At 41.6% G+C, this 16187-nt stretch overlaps 1 long non-coding RNA gene across 1 annotated transcript in view; it reads right to left on the reverse strand.

The window, feature by feature from the left end:
• Positions 1-6126: 6126 nt before the first annotated feature.
• Positions 6127-16187, reverse strand: part of LOC310758848 — a 321389-nt gene continuing 311328 nt past the window's right edge. The window contains exons 2-3 of the long non-coding RNA XR_014546004.1: positions 7278-7808; positions 6127-6426 (exon numbers count right to left, since the gene is read on the reverse strand). This is a non-coding gene — a long non-coding RNA (uncharacterized lncRNA). The remainder of the gene's footprint in view (positions 6427-7277; positions 7809-16187) is intronic.

Below are 16187 nucleotides of genomic sequence, written 5' to 3' on the forward strand. Positions count from 1 at the left end.
TCACGTATTTATTTCCCTCCCTCTTTCACCACCTCCAGTTGTTGTTTAGTCATTTAGTTGTGTCCGACTCTTCGTGACCCCATGGACCAGAGCAGACCAGGCACTTCTGTCTTCCACAGCCTCCCACAGTTTGGTCAAACTCATGCTGGTAGCTTCGAGAACACTATCCAACCATCTCATCCTCTGCTGTCCCCTTCTCCTTGTGACCTCAATCTTTCCCAGCATCAGGGTCTTTTCCAGGGTGTCTTCTCATGAGGTGGCCAAAGTATTGGAGCCTCAGCTTCACGATCTGTTTTTCCAGTGAGCACCCAGGGCTGATTTCCTTCAGAATGGATAGGTTTGATCTTCTTGCAGTCCATGGGACTCGCAAGAGTCTCCTCCAGCACCATAATTCAAAAGCATCAATTCTTCGGTGATCAGCCTTCTTTATGGTCCAGCTCTCACTTCCATACATCACTACTGGGAAAACCGTAGCTTTAACTATACGGACCTTTGTTGGCAAGGTGGTGTCTCTGCTTTTTTAGATGCTGTCTAGGTTTGTCATTGTTTTTCTCCTAGGAAGCAGGCGTCTTTTAATTTCGTGACTGCTATCACCATCTGCAGTGATTGTGGAGCCCAAAAAAGTAAAATCTCTCACTGCCTCCATTTCTTCCCCTCCTAGTCCATCCCAATCACTGTAGCAACTTGTTCAAAGACTGGAGGACAGGAAGAATCATAGAAGGGACCCCAAGAGACCATCTAATCCAAGCCCCTGCAGTGAAGGAATCTCAAGAAATGAAAGTCTTTTCCATTCTACAAGCAGGGCCTTGGGGGCTGAAGGCAGATGCATACAGGTGAGGGCAGCCCTTCAAATAGCCTGGCCCCAAATCATTCGGGGCATTCAAGGTCATCTCCAGTACTTTGAATTGAGCTTGGAAATGGGGAGATCCTGCTTAAAATAAAGAAACCAAACTCTTCTTTGCTGAGAAGATAAGCTGCAGGTACTGCTTGTCTTTCAGAACATGTCCTATAAAACAGTAATTACTTGTTCGCCCATCCCCATAGTCCTAGAACCAAATCTGTATTTTTTTGAAAGTATGTGTTTTGATATAGAAAGCTTAAAGGTAGCAAATGGACAGATAAGAGGATACTTTCAACACCATAAGGTGCCTAGTTTGGAACAAAATCTTCACACTTGGATTTCAACCACGTTCTGTTTGAAGCTTTAAAACAGTTTTCAAGATTTAACACTTCTGACTGAATTCACTGAAGAGTCAGAAATCACCACAGCAGCTGCAGCAAATTTTCTAGGTCCCAAGCTGACTGGAATGTCTATGAACCTATTAAGAATCCATCCAGTCAAAAGGAATAGGGGACTGAATGTACTGGATGACAAAACTATCACTGGTACACCAAACTAGAGATTTTAAGGTTCAGCTACCACAAACTTACTTCCTTTTTTGGGGGGGGTAGGAGGAGGGGTTACCGCCAAGAAAATCCAAAAGTACCATACAAGATAATAACTATATTTATATTGAGCCAGTGTGGTATAGTGATTAGAGTGCCAGACTAGGATCTGGGAGACCAGGGTTCAAATCTTGATTCAAGCATGAAACGCGCTGGGTGTTCTTGCATCAAAATGGCAGTCTGCCCTACCATGTGTGGGTACCATGTTGGTTCTCCCATTGCCTCACCATTTAGACTGAGCCAGTCAGATTGAGGCAGTGATGCTTCTAAATATCAGCTGCTGGAAACTGCGGGGATGGGGAGTGCTCTTGTGCTGCTTGCATGTATCTCATGGGCATCTGGTGAGACACTGTGAAAACAAGATGGTGGACTAGATGGGCCACTGGTGTGATCTAGCAGGTCCTTCTTATGTTCTCCCCCCCAAAAAAAAAAATTATTAAAACTTTTTCATAATTCTTAATGTCCACCGATGGACGCACGACCCTAGCAACTGCATTACGAATACGGGTACATCATATTATATTTCATTTCATTATTATTACCATATTCTCTTTACTATCTCAGCTTGAAGGAGGATTCTGTGCAGCTTAAATGCTTTGAGTCCAATATACGGCACCTGTTTCACTTGCTTTCTCAGCTTCTTAGAGCTACCGATCCCTCTTGAGCACTACCGAAGACACTGGGAGGTGAAGCATACTTAACTATTCAGAAAGTACCTAGCATTTTGCAGGAATGTGATTTACGTCATCCCTAGGCTAACGGTTCCAATCACTGCTGCTCCAGATGGGATTGTGATCTTTTTCCAGCTCACATTAGCTATTTTCAGGACTGGATGCTACCGTGTAAGCAGCTGTTGGCAGCCCTTTTGCCATAGGTGGAATCAAAAGACTATAGGCATTTAGGGGTCCCTTTGGAACACATGCATTTAATTTTACTTTCTCCTCTTGTTTTTCAGTCTATACACCCGAGTATTCCTTTTCATGGCCTGAATGGGCCCTTCCGTTTTCTCTGATTGTGTAAAAACAAAAATAAAAAAACTAGTACAGTGGTACCTTGGTTTAAGAACTTAATCCGTTCCGGAAGTCCGTTCTTAAACCAAAACGTTCTTAAACCAAGGCGTGCTTTCCCACATCAGCAGGGGACTCAGTTTACAAATGGAACACACTCAACAGGAAACGAAACATGTTCTTATTCCAAGGCAAAGTTCACAAACCAAAACACCTACTTCCAGGTTTGCAGCGTTTTTAACCCAAGTTGTTCATAAACTAAGCTGTTCTTAAACCCAAGGTACCACTGTAGTTTATCCTGAGTTTGGAGGCAGTATTCAAAAGTCAGGCATACAAGAATTCAGATTTTAGACTACAGTTCTCATTTATAGTGCAATAAATGACAAGTAATTTAAATCAGGACTAACTTGTCCCATTTATTTCAATCATGGGAGCTAAATTCAGCAGCTTGGTCTCAATCCAAACCAGTAGGTTTAAATTGAAGGAAGATTATTTTATGTTAGACTATTTAAGATAATCCTTAAATTGGAAGATGTGAAAAAGTGGCATGGGAGGTAACGATTACAGATAAAAGTGCACCTGAAGCAACTACACTTCTAAGTCAGCAAATGAAAGTAGCTAATAAATCATAATCATTCCTTTGGTGGTGGTTCTATAGGTCATTCAAAACCTTTTATTTGTTTATCATTGATTTCAAAGAACTTAGCAGCTTCATAAGCCATTGAGCTACTGTGGATAACTTAATAACACCAAGCAGTCTGAGACTCATTCAAATTCGGTAAGGATAGCCTGTAGTTCAGGAGATGTAGAGACAAAATGTAACATCTGGAGTGCTCCCATCAATGGCAACTCAAAACTATTATTCTGCCCATGACTTTCTCCTTATTTTGATTAATGTTTTAATGAATGTGTGCCTTGTTTTCATTTCTTGTTGATTTCTATTTTCTCACCCAGAGAGGTGTTTGCTTGTCAAAACTGGCAAATGAAGGTATTTGTCATTTACAGAGTGTAGCCAGCTATATTATTTCTCTAATATAGCTTAACTTCTACCTTATGTCAAATGTGTATGAAAATAATCTCAACACACACACACACACACACACACACACACGACTTTCAAGTGTTCAAAGTGCTGCAACCTGCCCTGCAACCTCATGGTAAAAGGTGAGTAAGAAATCTGATTTAATAATAATAATAATAATAATAATAATAATAATAATAATAATATGGCAGTAGGGAATTTTTTTAAAAAAAAACAGCGTGTGACAAAAAAGGGGCACAGTTTTGTCCTAGACCTTTTGAAAACCACAGGCATCTCACTCCACCATCAGCAAATTGGCCTTTGCTCTGAACCAGGCACAGAATTGGATACCAGCATTTTGAATGACTAATTATTGTTATTATTACTTAGATCATCAATTAGGCATTGACCGATAGCCTGTATAGCAGGGGGAGCTACTACAGTACCTTCGAGATGTTGAACTTCAACTCCCATCAACCCTTGTTTTTGGCCATGATGGCTTGGAGTCCAGTAACAACTGAAGGACACCACCATGTTTGTGGCTCCCCCTCTGATGTAAGGGAAGTTTTTGTAAGTGAAAGGATTTCATTGTGACTTCTTGGGGTGGGGGATTTTCCAGGCCACAATACTTCTTGTCTCATTATAGGACAAGTGTTTTGTCATTCTCATTCCCAGTTCCCTTGGAATCAGACCCTGAATACATGAACGTTACTATGGTTACCAAGTGTCAAACTGAAAGAAGGCTGCCTGTTAAGCAACAGTAATAAGTGAGGCTGTTTGGTTTCCACACTAAAGATTTGCTAATTTCACTGCCTCTTGTCCCAAAGCTTGTATTTTAGAATGGAACATGAATAACATGAGCTTGAAAAGTTGGAGCAGGATCCAGCCAAGTCTAGTTGATTTCAACAGTTAGTTAAGCATTTGCTTAAAGCTGTGCCACTGAAAAGCAGTGAGATTTGAAAGTTCAGTTACTGTCGTTTACCCTAAAATGTAATGAATTCTCCATGCCTGGACCTGTGTCCCCAGGAGCAGAAGCAAAATAGGTTGAGTATCTGTGGCAAGAAGTTATTAATTAAGGGCATTGCTTTTTCCCCTTTAAAAATGTTTTGGGGTACTCTCATTTTGACTCAAGAAAATCACCATTTTATAGTTCAAATCAGGAAAAATAAATACAGTAAGTGGACAAAAGTACAAAGAACACACATTACACCGGGAAATGAAATGAAGCTGCCACTGGAGGTGGTAAGAACGGAACTGACCAATCACAATGCTAGATTCCAACTCCTACTTCACACATTAAACGCTCGCTTCCATCTGAGACTCAGGAAACATGGTGACAGGAATGAGGCCGCCATCAGAGGTAGCAATGGAACTGACGATTCACTGTGCCAGAGAAGAAACTTTTTTTAAAAAAAGTTTCTTTTCCCGTTAGATTCACAAAATGTTTAGGGGTATGCGTACCCCTGCGTTCCCCCAGAAAAAGAGCACCAACTACAATCCAATCCCCCCCCCGCTGACAGGGTTGTGTGGAGCAACAGAACTATTGCCACAACTGCAGCTCAGCCACTCGGCAAAGGGATCCAATACAGACCCTCATATCTCCCTAGTTATGAGCATGCACGCAGATAGCCCTTTTCGTGACTTCTTTTTAATTAATGCCTAGTATTTCAGAATTCTAAGGTTGTGGGAGTACAGATGAGAAGAGGACCTGTGTGTCTGCCTGAGTTACAATGAACCTAGTTACCATGATGAAGTTTTTCCTGCAACTAATGATTGCTGTGTCGGGAGGCACTTTGACTTAGCCCCATCATCTCTATCTGCCCCAGCTCTCCTCTGCCCCAACCTCAAAACCTGACAACTTACACCAGTCAGAGGAAAGTGGCGCAAAACAGATGCCCACTGACTCCAACCCCCTCACCACAGAAACCAGGACAGTGTTTGTACACATGCTGTACAAATGGAAATGTTGAGAATCCGTTTCGGATCTCTCACAAAAGCCAGAAGAAGAAAAAGCAGGTTTTCAACTGGAGTCCTAAGATGAATAATGATGAAATCATGTGGCAACATGTCAACAAAAATCCGATACAAGTAGCAACCATGCCACTATAAACGGTATGGGTGGGATTCACCTGAAGATTCCTGTCAGCAGAAGCCCTGAGCAATGGGGATTTCCACCCTCTCCTCACTGAAATTGGTTCTAGGTGGGGTAGGAGAACCCAAAAAATAGCATGTGGGGAAAGAAGTGGGAAGATCATAAGGTCTGGCAAGCTGAAATGCTGGCGCTGATGGACGGACCAGAGCAGTGTGGCAGAGTTTCTCCTAAAGCAGGCATCCCCAAACTCGGCCCTCCAGCTGTTTTGGGACTACAATTCCCATCATCTCTGACCACTGGTCCTGTTAGCTAGGGATGATGGAAGTTGTAGTCCCAAAACAGGGCCGAGTTTGGGGAATGCCTGTCCTAAAGTGTGGAAAGGCCCTAAGATGGTGGAAAGAATCACAAAAGAGAATACTAGTTTAGAGCCAAGGTTTGCCTTGTGATGATCTTGAGAAAATGAAAGGGAAAGGAATCAAAAATGTCTCTCTGATTAAGTGGTTGTTTTTTTTAATATTTATTTATACAACAAGAAAAAACACACACAAAAAAAACACAAATACCAAATTACACACAAATTACAAAAATAACCATAGACACATAATTTTCTTGGCAAACAATAAAACATCTATTGGTCTTAACACTAAAAACCCAACTTCCCATCTATTCCATATTTCAAATTCATATTACGTATTGCCAATACACATTTTTTTCATAATTAAACTTATTCTCAATAAATCTAATTTCTTCTATCTACCTAGCAACTATTACTGAAGTTCCTCGAATGCTGCAACAGAATTTAAACTACTATATTTATTTTTCAGGTATTCTTTGAAAACCTCCCATTTAGAAACAAATTCCTGTTTTGATTTATTCTTTTTTTTTTATAAATTTTTTATTGGTTTTTCAACACATATTAAAAGACAATACAACACAATACATAAACAAACAAACATATAAACACATATAATTTCTTAACCTTTCTTTCCTTAGACCTTCTTTCAGCGACTTCCCCATACCTCCCCTTTCTGCATCCCTGTTTTAAATCATTCCAGCAACCCCTAATTTCAATTTCATGTAGCACTTTCTTTAAATCTTTTTTCTCATATCCAATTGTTTGTCACTGCAATTCTATTTTGCGTTACCCAAGACATTTTAACATTCATTAATTTTACAACAATTCTTAAGATAAACTTTAAATTTCTTCCAATCTTCTTCCACCGTCTCTTTCCCTTGGTCACGGATTCTGCCAGTCATCTCCGCCAGTCCCATGTAGTCGATCACCTTGGTCTGCCATTCTTCCAGTGTGGGTAGTTCTTGTGTCTTCCAATACTTTGCTAAGAGTACTCTTGCTGCTGTTGTAGCATACATAAAAAACGTCCTATCTTTCCTTGACACCAATTGACCTACCATGCCCAGGAGGAAGGCTTCTGGTTTCTTCACGAAAGTGCATTTAAGCACCTTTTTCATTTCATTATAAATCATTTCCCAGAAGACCTTGATCCTTGGGCACGTCCACCAAAGGTGGTAAAAAGTACCTTCAGTTTCCTTACATTTCCAGCATTTATTATTGGGCGTGTGATAGATTTTTGCAAGCTTGACTGGGGTCATGTACCACCTATAAATCATTTTCATAATGTTCTCTCTTAAGGCATTACATGCCGTGAACTTTCCTGTTTTGATTTATTCTTGTTTTGATTTATTCTTAAACCTGTTTTGATTTATTCTTTATTTTTTCTGATAAACCATCTAATTCGGCATATTCTGTCAGCTTTTGGATCCAATCTTGTATAGAGGGGATTTCATTACTCTTCCATTTTGCTGCGATCAAAACTCTTGCTGCTGCCGTCGCATATAAAAAGATACCCTTCCTCTTTTGTGGAATATCCAAATCTGTTATTCCCAGGAGGTAGGCCTTTGGTTTTTTATTGAAAGAGATCTTTAGCATTTTTTGCAGTTCTGCATGTATACTCTCCCAGAATACCTGTATTTTCCTACATATCCACCACATATGGTAGAATGTTCCTGAGTCTCCGCATCTCCAACAATTACTTGACACATTTTCATACATTTTTGAAAGTTTCCATGGTGTTAGATACCATCGATGTTGCATTTTTTGAAAGTTCTCTCTAATTGTGTAACAGTTTGTGAATTTCCAATTGATCTTCCATAAATTTTCCCATTGGGCCATGGTTATTGAATGGCCAAAATCCTGGGACCACCTCACCATTGCCACTGTTACCTCCTCCTCCTTGACTGTCCATATTTTCATGTAAAGTCACTGAGAGAAAACAAACACTGTGTAGGGAAAAAATGTACAAGAAATAAGAAGATCGTACTGTCATCCTTAGTGAATGTTTACCTACCAAATACCTAGTTCGTGAGCCCATGTTATGCAGATGGGATTCACTTGAAAACATTTCACTGAGCAGCATGTTTCCTGAACAGATCCAAGCTTTGTTGCTGTGTCTCTGAAGATGCTTGAACTCAGGACGAAAGGGAGAAACTTGCTAAGAGGAAGCCATGCCTGGCAAACCCTCACTGTGATCAACTCCCACCCAGAAACCTATGTCCCCACTGTGGAAGGACATGTGGATCTGGAATTGGCCTCCACAATCACTTATGGACTCACTATTAAAACCATGTTCATGGAAGACAATCTTACTTGGCTACGAGTGATCATCAAAAAAGACTTGCAGATGCTGTCCTTTTACAATATATTTTCAAACAGTTTCCTTAAGTGGCTGACCATATTGGAAGAATTCCTTCCATCCATATTATTGAACAAGATGGTCAATTATTCTACTTCTTCCTTGTAAATGTTGTTTCTTGAATGCCTCCCACATTGACACTTTTGGGGAAGAAGAGAGATGACTATAGTGGTCAGAGCACATAGTAGCCAGAGTCACACTAGGACTGTTGAGCTTCAAATTCCCTCTTGGCTATGAAGCTCACTAGGTGATATTGATAACTTCAATCAAGCAGGCAAGCAAGCAAGCAATAACTGCCAACGATGGAGAAAGACGGAACGAATAGATGCAGAACTGACTCAGCTGTGTATGAGGGATAAGGCAAGTGAGACCAGATAGAAAAGATAGAGAAATCTGATTCAGTTTGCATTTAAAGGCAAACCTACCCAATTTGCATTTTCCCGAAAATGCAAACCAAGCTACAGCCATTCTTTGAAATTTGCACTTCGGTGAATTTTGCACTTCTCCTACCAAGTAATGTGTACAAATATGCACATATGTGGGTAAAGTATCTACAAAAATGCATATATTTCTGAAAACAACATACAAAAATGCATTATGTTAGGCACAATTGCTTTGTAAAATTGTGTACATTAGGCAAATGTGCATTCATACAGGTACATATTAAGATAAATGCACACCATACAGTAAGAACATATTTGTCATACCTTTCTCTTTGTAACTACTCCCACAGGATATGATCTACAATAACACAAAACTCAATTATTTTTCTGGTGCCTATGCACCCTTCTGCAAATAAGGCTGCAATCCTAACCATACTCAGAAGCAGCTCTCATTGAATAAAGCTTGCTCCCAGGTAAGTGCAGCTGTAGTGGGACTACAGACTCATTCCATAGTTAGGATTTCAGCTATAGTGGAACTACTAACTAGTCCTCTGAATATGATCATGTTTGCAGGGATGTGATCCAAAGCATGCTTACATAGAAGTCCCATAGACACCACTGGGACTCCCTCAGTGATGTACCTTGAGGTCTGAGATTTTGATGACTCCAAAATTTGGCGCTCCCAGCCTCTCACATTCCATTCAATATCATTATTATGAGGCCTCTAAGATTCTGCACCCAGTGCAGCCAAACTGGTTGTGCTCCCCTTAATCAGCCTCTGATTGCTTTGTTACTACAATGAAAAGCTGCAGTAGAATCTAAAGACTTGGGCAAAACTCCCCCCCCCACTTGAAAAGTAGACCCTATTCTATTGAAACTCCCATCAGTTTCAAAAGCAGTCTGCCATGTGGCATAGGGACCAGCTGTTTGATGGCAAAGAAAAACCATGTTTCCTTCGGCTCACATAACTAGTGGCACTGCTGAATGGGTTCTGACCTCTAAAGTATGACTTCTGAATAGATGTACAAATTATGTGCTATACAAATTATGCCTTGACCTCCCTCTTATAGAAAGAAATGCAGTCTTATCTAGCAATTTGTATTGTATTTTCCCGGGGGGGGGGGGGGGACGACCCCACATCCAGCTGCGTCCTGCTTACCTTAAAAAAAATCTCTCAAATCTTTGTGCTTGCTACGCTGCTCTGGCTTCAAAGAGACACACAGCCCTGAATTTGTTGCTCAAGGGATTGTTGGCAATGCAGCATCCTTCACCCCTGTCCTCCTGCTATATAGATGAGCAGGGGATCAGACTGTGTGCCTAAAACCTAACACATTTCAGGTGTGCTTTGGCACAATCTATTTCAGAACACATCTCATTGAGATGAATAGCACAATGTGCTTGCTCAGGGATTTTCTCTCTGTGTGTCTACCTGCCCAGCCTTGAATGTGCTTGCTTGATTGCTTGCCTGAATGTGGGTGGATTTAATTAGTTCCCCCTACAAGTTTTTAAAAATTATGTAATTTCAAAGTCCTGCTCACGATAAGCAAAACTTTAATAAGCTCCTCTTTCATATTCAACGGCAGGTGATGAAATGTAAAATTGCCTCCCTTATTTCTCATTAATACGGCGGAGACTGAAAATATCACATTTTACCAAATCTGCGCTTGATTTAGTCACGAAACAATTATAAAGATTTCCGTTGTGTGCAATTCATACTTGGAACATGTACGCTGAATGCTTGTAGAAAGGGAAACAAGGATGCCATTGAAAAGAGGACAGGGCTGGCTGCTTTCAGAAGGTAGCACAGGAGAAGACCCGCAGGGGGGCAACAGGAGGTTTAACATGCTAAGGCAGGGGTTAGCAATGTGGTGCTTAGGGGCTAACAGTCTGCTTTCCCTGGCACCCACAAGATCCCTCCCCTCTGATAAAGGTAGGCTTGAAATGAGCATTCTGTTGTTACAAATAGACTAGGGTGTGGTGTGATGTGAGTGGAGTGCCCACAACAGTTCCTTTGGTTTGCAAATGTGTCCACCTGTGCTAAGGTCTGGGGTTCAGAGGAGAAAAGGCAAGAAAGCTGGACTGAGGATTGAATTCAGCCTATACAACAGGATCAGCTTAACCTCTGGCCCTCCAACTCCCATCAATCCCAACCATCATGGTCAACAGTCAGGGACAACGGGGAGAGGCCACTGCTAAGCCACTCCTGCTATAGGGAAAACACAATGTAGCTGGAGACATTTCCAAGCACTAGAAGTTGCATGACTTTATTTGAGTGATCGTTCAATTATAATTCATACAAAATACCAATACTTAGCTGATACTAGGCTTCAATTATCTAAACATCTCAAAACAAATAGAAGCATCCCAGCCCAGCTCACCTCCACTAGCTGATGATAATACGTAATTGTTGAAGAACCCCCGTCTTGGGTATTATGGTTGACAGGGAAGACTCTGCTGGCGCTCCCTGGTTGGCACTGACTTGTGCTCAGGTCCTGCTTGTGGGTTTCCCATAGGCATCTGGTTGGCCATTGTGAGAATAAGATGCTAGACTCAATGGGCCATTGGCCTGATCCAGCAAGGCTCCTCTGTTCTTATGAGAAGATGTGGAAAAATAATATACATTTTCCTACTGGTAGAAAAGCATCTTAGGGAGAGAGGCTCTGAGAAGAAAAACAGCCCCCAGGAAAAGGAATCCCCCCCAAAAAAAATCACATTTAATTTCTCCCTCCAACTCCACATTTCCCAGTAAAGTTAATAAGCTAAAATAATAATAACATAATGAATTTTTCACTTCCAATGAGACCTTCCTGTCCTGACATGCTACTTTTAACAGCAGTAGAGGGAGGTCTGAGTATAGTTGCCTTCAGAACAATGTCTAGGCAGGATTCAGGACATATCTTCCCAAGTGCTGGATTTATGCACTTGCTAAGAAAAAGAGCTTGTAAGATCATATGTAAACAACTTGAGACGTTTGTCATAGATGAGTTACAATTGTATTGTCTTGATACGCTATAAATAAAAATAATAAGGGGTGCAGCAAAATGGCGACCACCACAAAAATGATGATCGCCTGCTGAATAGGGAACCGTTTGCACCGTTGCTGTTTCGTCGCCAGCGCTGCCATCGTTGCTGTTGTGTTAGGAACAATGGGCGGGATTGCGGAAGCCGTCTGAGCCAGGTAGGAGTGCAATAAGGGCCTGGGAGAGCAGAGTGGCGGCCTGGTGCATTTGCTGAGTGAGGCACTGAAGGCCGAGTACATACTGGAGATCACATCCAGCTATGGCAACTAGACAACAACTCAAACTGATGGACCCTCTTGCTCCTTCCCCACCTATCCGCCGACCCCTCCCACCCATACCTATATACTTAAACCAAATCCTACCTTCGATACTGCTACATTTCCCCTCCCTCGCCCTTCCTACAGACCTGTCGAATTCGCCCTTACAATGTTACCCCAAGTACTCCCCCCCCCATGTACCAACATGCTTTCCTAAATAACCCAACAGTAAAAGCAGCAGCCACTAGACCGTTGACTACCTTTGAAAGCCTTCTTCTGTTGGCAGATGGCATGGTAGGGGGACGGTATCTGCAATATACAAAATACTGCTCCACAACCCTGCAATCTCAGTCGACACAATTAAAAAACAATGGGAATATGACATAGGTTATGAAATAAACTCTACCCAATGGACTACAATGTGGTCCAAACCTCCCTTTAAATCCATCTCAGCCAAAAGAAGGGAACTCACTTTAAAAGGTATCTATCGCTGGCATCTGACGCTGAGGAAATTGGTGTTAATACATCCAGGATCCTTACCAAAATGCTAGAGAGGCTGTACTTCTATAGGCACATACCTTCACATGTGGTGGGAATGTCCCCAAATACAACCCTTTTGGACAGCAGTCCTACAAAAAATATGTAAAATAACTAAATAGGTATTGGAACCCACCCCAGAATTGGCCCTATTAAATATTTTCCAAGACAATAACGCTTACTTGCACCATAAAGAGCTTATAACCTTCTCTTGGTGACCAGAAACATCATAGTTAGACACTGGAGAGACTTGTCCGGAGTAAGCATAGACCACTGGTGCCAAATTGTATGGGAAATGGCCTTATTCACCCCGGTATGGCTCCCTTTTCTTACACACACATCTCAAACTGACAGCAATGATAGGAGGGATCTACCACTAGCATACAGATCAATATAGCTAACTTGACCCAATATTCCATACCTCCCTTCCTCAAACACAAACAAATCTCACTACGGTTAATCAAAGGCAATTAAAGGCAAACACACATGCCATGCCTCCCCAAATTTTCTCTCATTGCCAATATAAACCAACAAATATGCAGAAAGAGAACCTACTCAATTGACACCCACTTGAAAATCCCATATACACACCAAGTTGACAAAACAAGATTGTGTGTAAGTTTACCTCCCACCCTCTACCCTCTTCCCCTACCTTTGTAGGGGAATGTAAAATGTAACCAAAAGACTTTATAGTCTGATCAAAAGAGAGAGAAACACATTCTTTGTAGTTCATGAAGATCTTTAATAAAAATCATTTCAAAAAATAAAATAAAAATAATGAGGAATTCTTCTGAGATGTATGAAGCGCTAAAGCAATGCTGAGGGTGATAATCATGTGAGTTTTCACTTGGGGGTTACACTTGAGTGTAGTTTACTGTGCAACAGTTTCTGTTATTGTCTGAGATCAGAGATTTCAAGCAAGATAAGGCCTCTTTTCTGTGTGCCTGCATATGCGCACATGCGTGGGCGGCCGTGCATGAGATTCATATACAAGACAGATGGACAATTAATTCTCTTCACTCATTATCCAAGGAGCCTTGCTTATTGTTGCTTTAAAAAAAAAAAAACTCCTGTCATTTCGTACCAAAGACGGCTGTTTAGTCTAAGCATAACAAACATGCTGGCCCGGATCGTGTTTGCTAGCATGGGGGGGGGGGGGAGGGAGAGCCATTACAGAATAGTTCCATTTATGGAAACTGCAAGAGGGACATACGTAGAATTTGGAAGTCATTTGCATCCAAGCAGAAGGAAGTGGTATAACAGAACAACTATTATTATGTGTCAAGAGATGACCCTCATTTGCTTCAGTTGCAGGGATGGCCAAATATATTTTGATGTGAAGCAACAGCAGATGGGAAAAGAAGAGATGTGAATGCTGTTCAGGATTAAGTTGCTAGGAAGAATGGGGGAAGGCCAGGGAGGCTCACTCAGTGAGAATTGGACTCAGCCTATACAGCAGGATTGGCTAACCTCGGCTTTCCAACTCCCCTCAGTCCCAGTCAACATGGCCAACAGTCAGGGATAAATGACAGAAACGGATCACACCGACAGCTGAATCCTATTTCAACAGTGACAAAGAGACAACATCCTGCACAGGGCTGGACTACCCATGAGGTGGGGGTGAAAAAGCTGCCTCGGGCAGTGGAAGAAAAAGAGGATTCACGCCCTGCCTCTGCTGGCAAGAGTATCACCTCTTTGGCTTCCCAGGTATGTTCCCATTTCTCCTCAGGTGATGAAATGGGATGCCCTGCCTCTGGTCTTTTGTGATATCTGAGGGCAGCGAGCTAGTTGAGGAGATCCTGGAGGAATGACGAGGGCTACTGCTTTCACCAGAATCTGTGGCTTGAAGCAACCACCTCAAGCAGAGTACTCCCCATTGATTTGTGGACTTGCTTCTGAGTACTTAACCCATTACTGATGCTTCCAGAGTTAGCTGGAGATTTTGTACTTTTGCACACCACCCTGCGTATTTCCCGGGGTTCCAGGTGCACTTACCCAGGGTTCATGTTTCCTTTCTGGAAATGAAGCATAGTGGTGACTGTAGTGTCATTGTGATATATGGTTTATTTACACATATATACATGTCTACATGTAAGGGAGACTAGTGGATTGCTCTTTTCACACACAATAGATCTTGCCTGCAAAATGTCCCAAGCACATGGGAAATGAGAGATACACACACCTGGCTTTACATGTTGAACCTACACTTTTTTAAAAAAGTGTGACTATCACTTTACAGGAATCCCTTCATAGTATTTTCAACCTTTGGTTGCTGAACAGAGACAGAACTATAAGAGGCCATTTTAAAGACCCCCATTAGAAAAGTAACCTTATACTTAAAAAAGGTAAAATTTTATTGAAATGTAGATTTACTTTTAATAAAAGCAGGAATCCAGAAACTTTTACATTGAAAATGGGTTTCACGTAACACACAATAAATATTTATTTTCTTTGAATGCAATAAAATTGGCCTTGGCCAAAATGAACAGAGCAACTAATGGCGATGGATCAGTGCAAATACTATTCATTATAGGGAGGGTATAGCTTTAATTATTTTAATGATTGCAAAAAGGAACTGAGAAAAAAGTAGTTATGCAATAAATATATCAGATTTACCAAGGTGGTAGTATAGAGCTTGCTGCGACAGCACATGAAAAGAAAGAAAATGCATGACTTCTCCAATAAAGTCACATAAAGATATCCCATAAAGGTTAGGTGATTTAAGATCCTGGCTTTATCTGAAGTTTCAGAAATACTGTTATTCTGCTTAGCTGAGGAATAAGTTTAATTTATAATCCTTCTGTGGCTATGCCCTCTTGTATCTCTCTGCCCTCCTTTCCAAATTTATTCCCGCCCATTCTTTGAGCATGGCTGAAAAGACAGGCAGAGCAGCAAACCAAACACTGGCTCAGCCATTCCCAACCAAACACAAGTGTTTACTACAGCATCTTCTTCCTTGGGAAGTTAACAAGGTATCCAGTAGCTGGCACATAAGATGGAATAAGGATTTCCTCTCCCCTGCCCCCAAGTGAAAGGATCAGCCACTTCCACCCTAACAAGAAGAAGCAGAAGCAGTGTGTAACTGGAGCAGGATCACAAGGAGGTAGATGAACAAGTATGGGAGGCAACACTGACGGCAGTCATAGCAGTCCTATCTCTAGCTAGGGAGCATGGGAGTCAAGGAATATGGCAGAATCATTGCCACACTGAAAGCCCTGCTTGTACTGTCCAGGAAAAAAAAAGGGGGACCTTGTAATATCTGTGGATGTGGGTGTGCCAGTTCCAGGGTGGCATAACAGAGAGTCCTGGATTAGGCCCCTCTCCAGGCACCGGACCAGTTTAAGATCCAGCAAATCCTTTTTAAGTTTAAGAATCCATCACTTCCACGTCCCAGAAGATCAGAAGCAGTTCTTTATAAAACAACCACCACCCACTATTCCTGGCATATCTTGCTCAACTATGTTTTGCCTGCAGTAGAGAAATAGCTTCTTGCATTTGCATTGGAGGAAAATGAAGTGTATGTCGAAGGGATTTTGGCATAGCCACAGATGTTTCTACTCCTGCGAATATAAAACAGAGAGACAGAGAGAGAGACTTTGGCAGACTTTCATGGCAAAATAGCACCATCACATTTTGCATCTACCAAAGGGGGCATGGAAGATAATGTGAAGAACTTCAGATCATCAGATTAAAGCCACCCTTTCTCCCTTGCC

This window comes from Podarcis filfolensis (genome assembly GCF_964270895.1).
Source record: "Podarcis filfolensis genome assembly, chromosome: 3".
NCBI classification, from domain to species: domain Eukaryota; kingdom Metazoa; phylum Chordata; class Lepidosauria; order Squamata; family Lacertidae; genus Podarcis; species Podarcis filfolensis.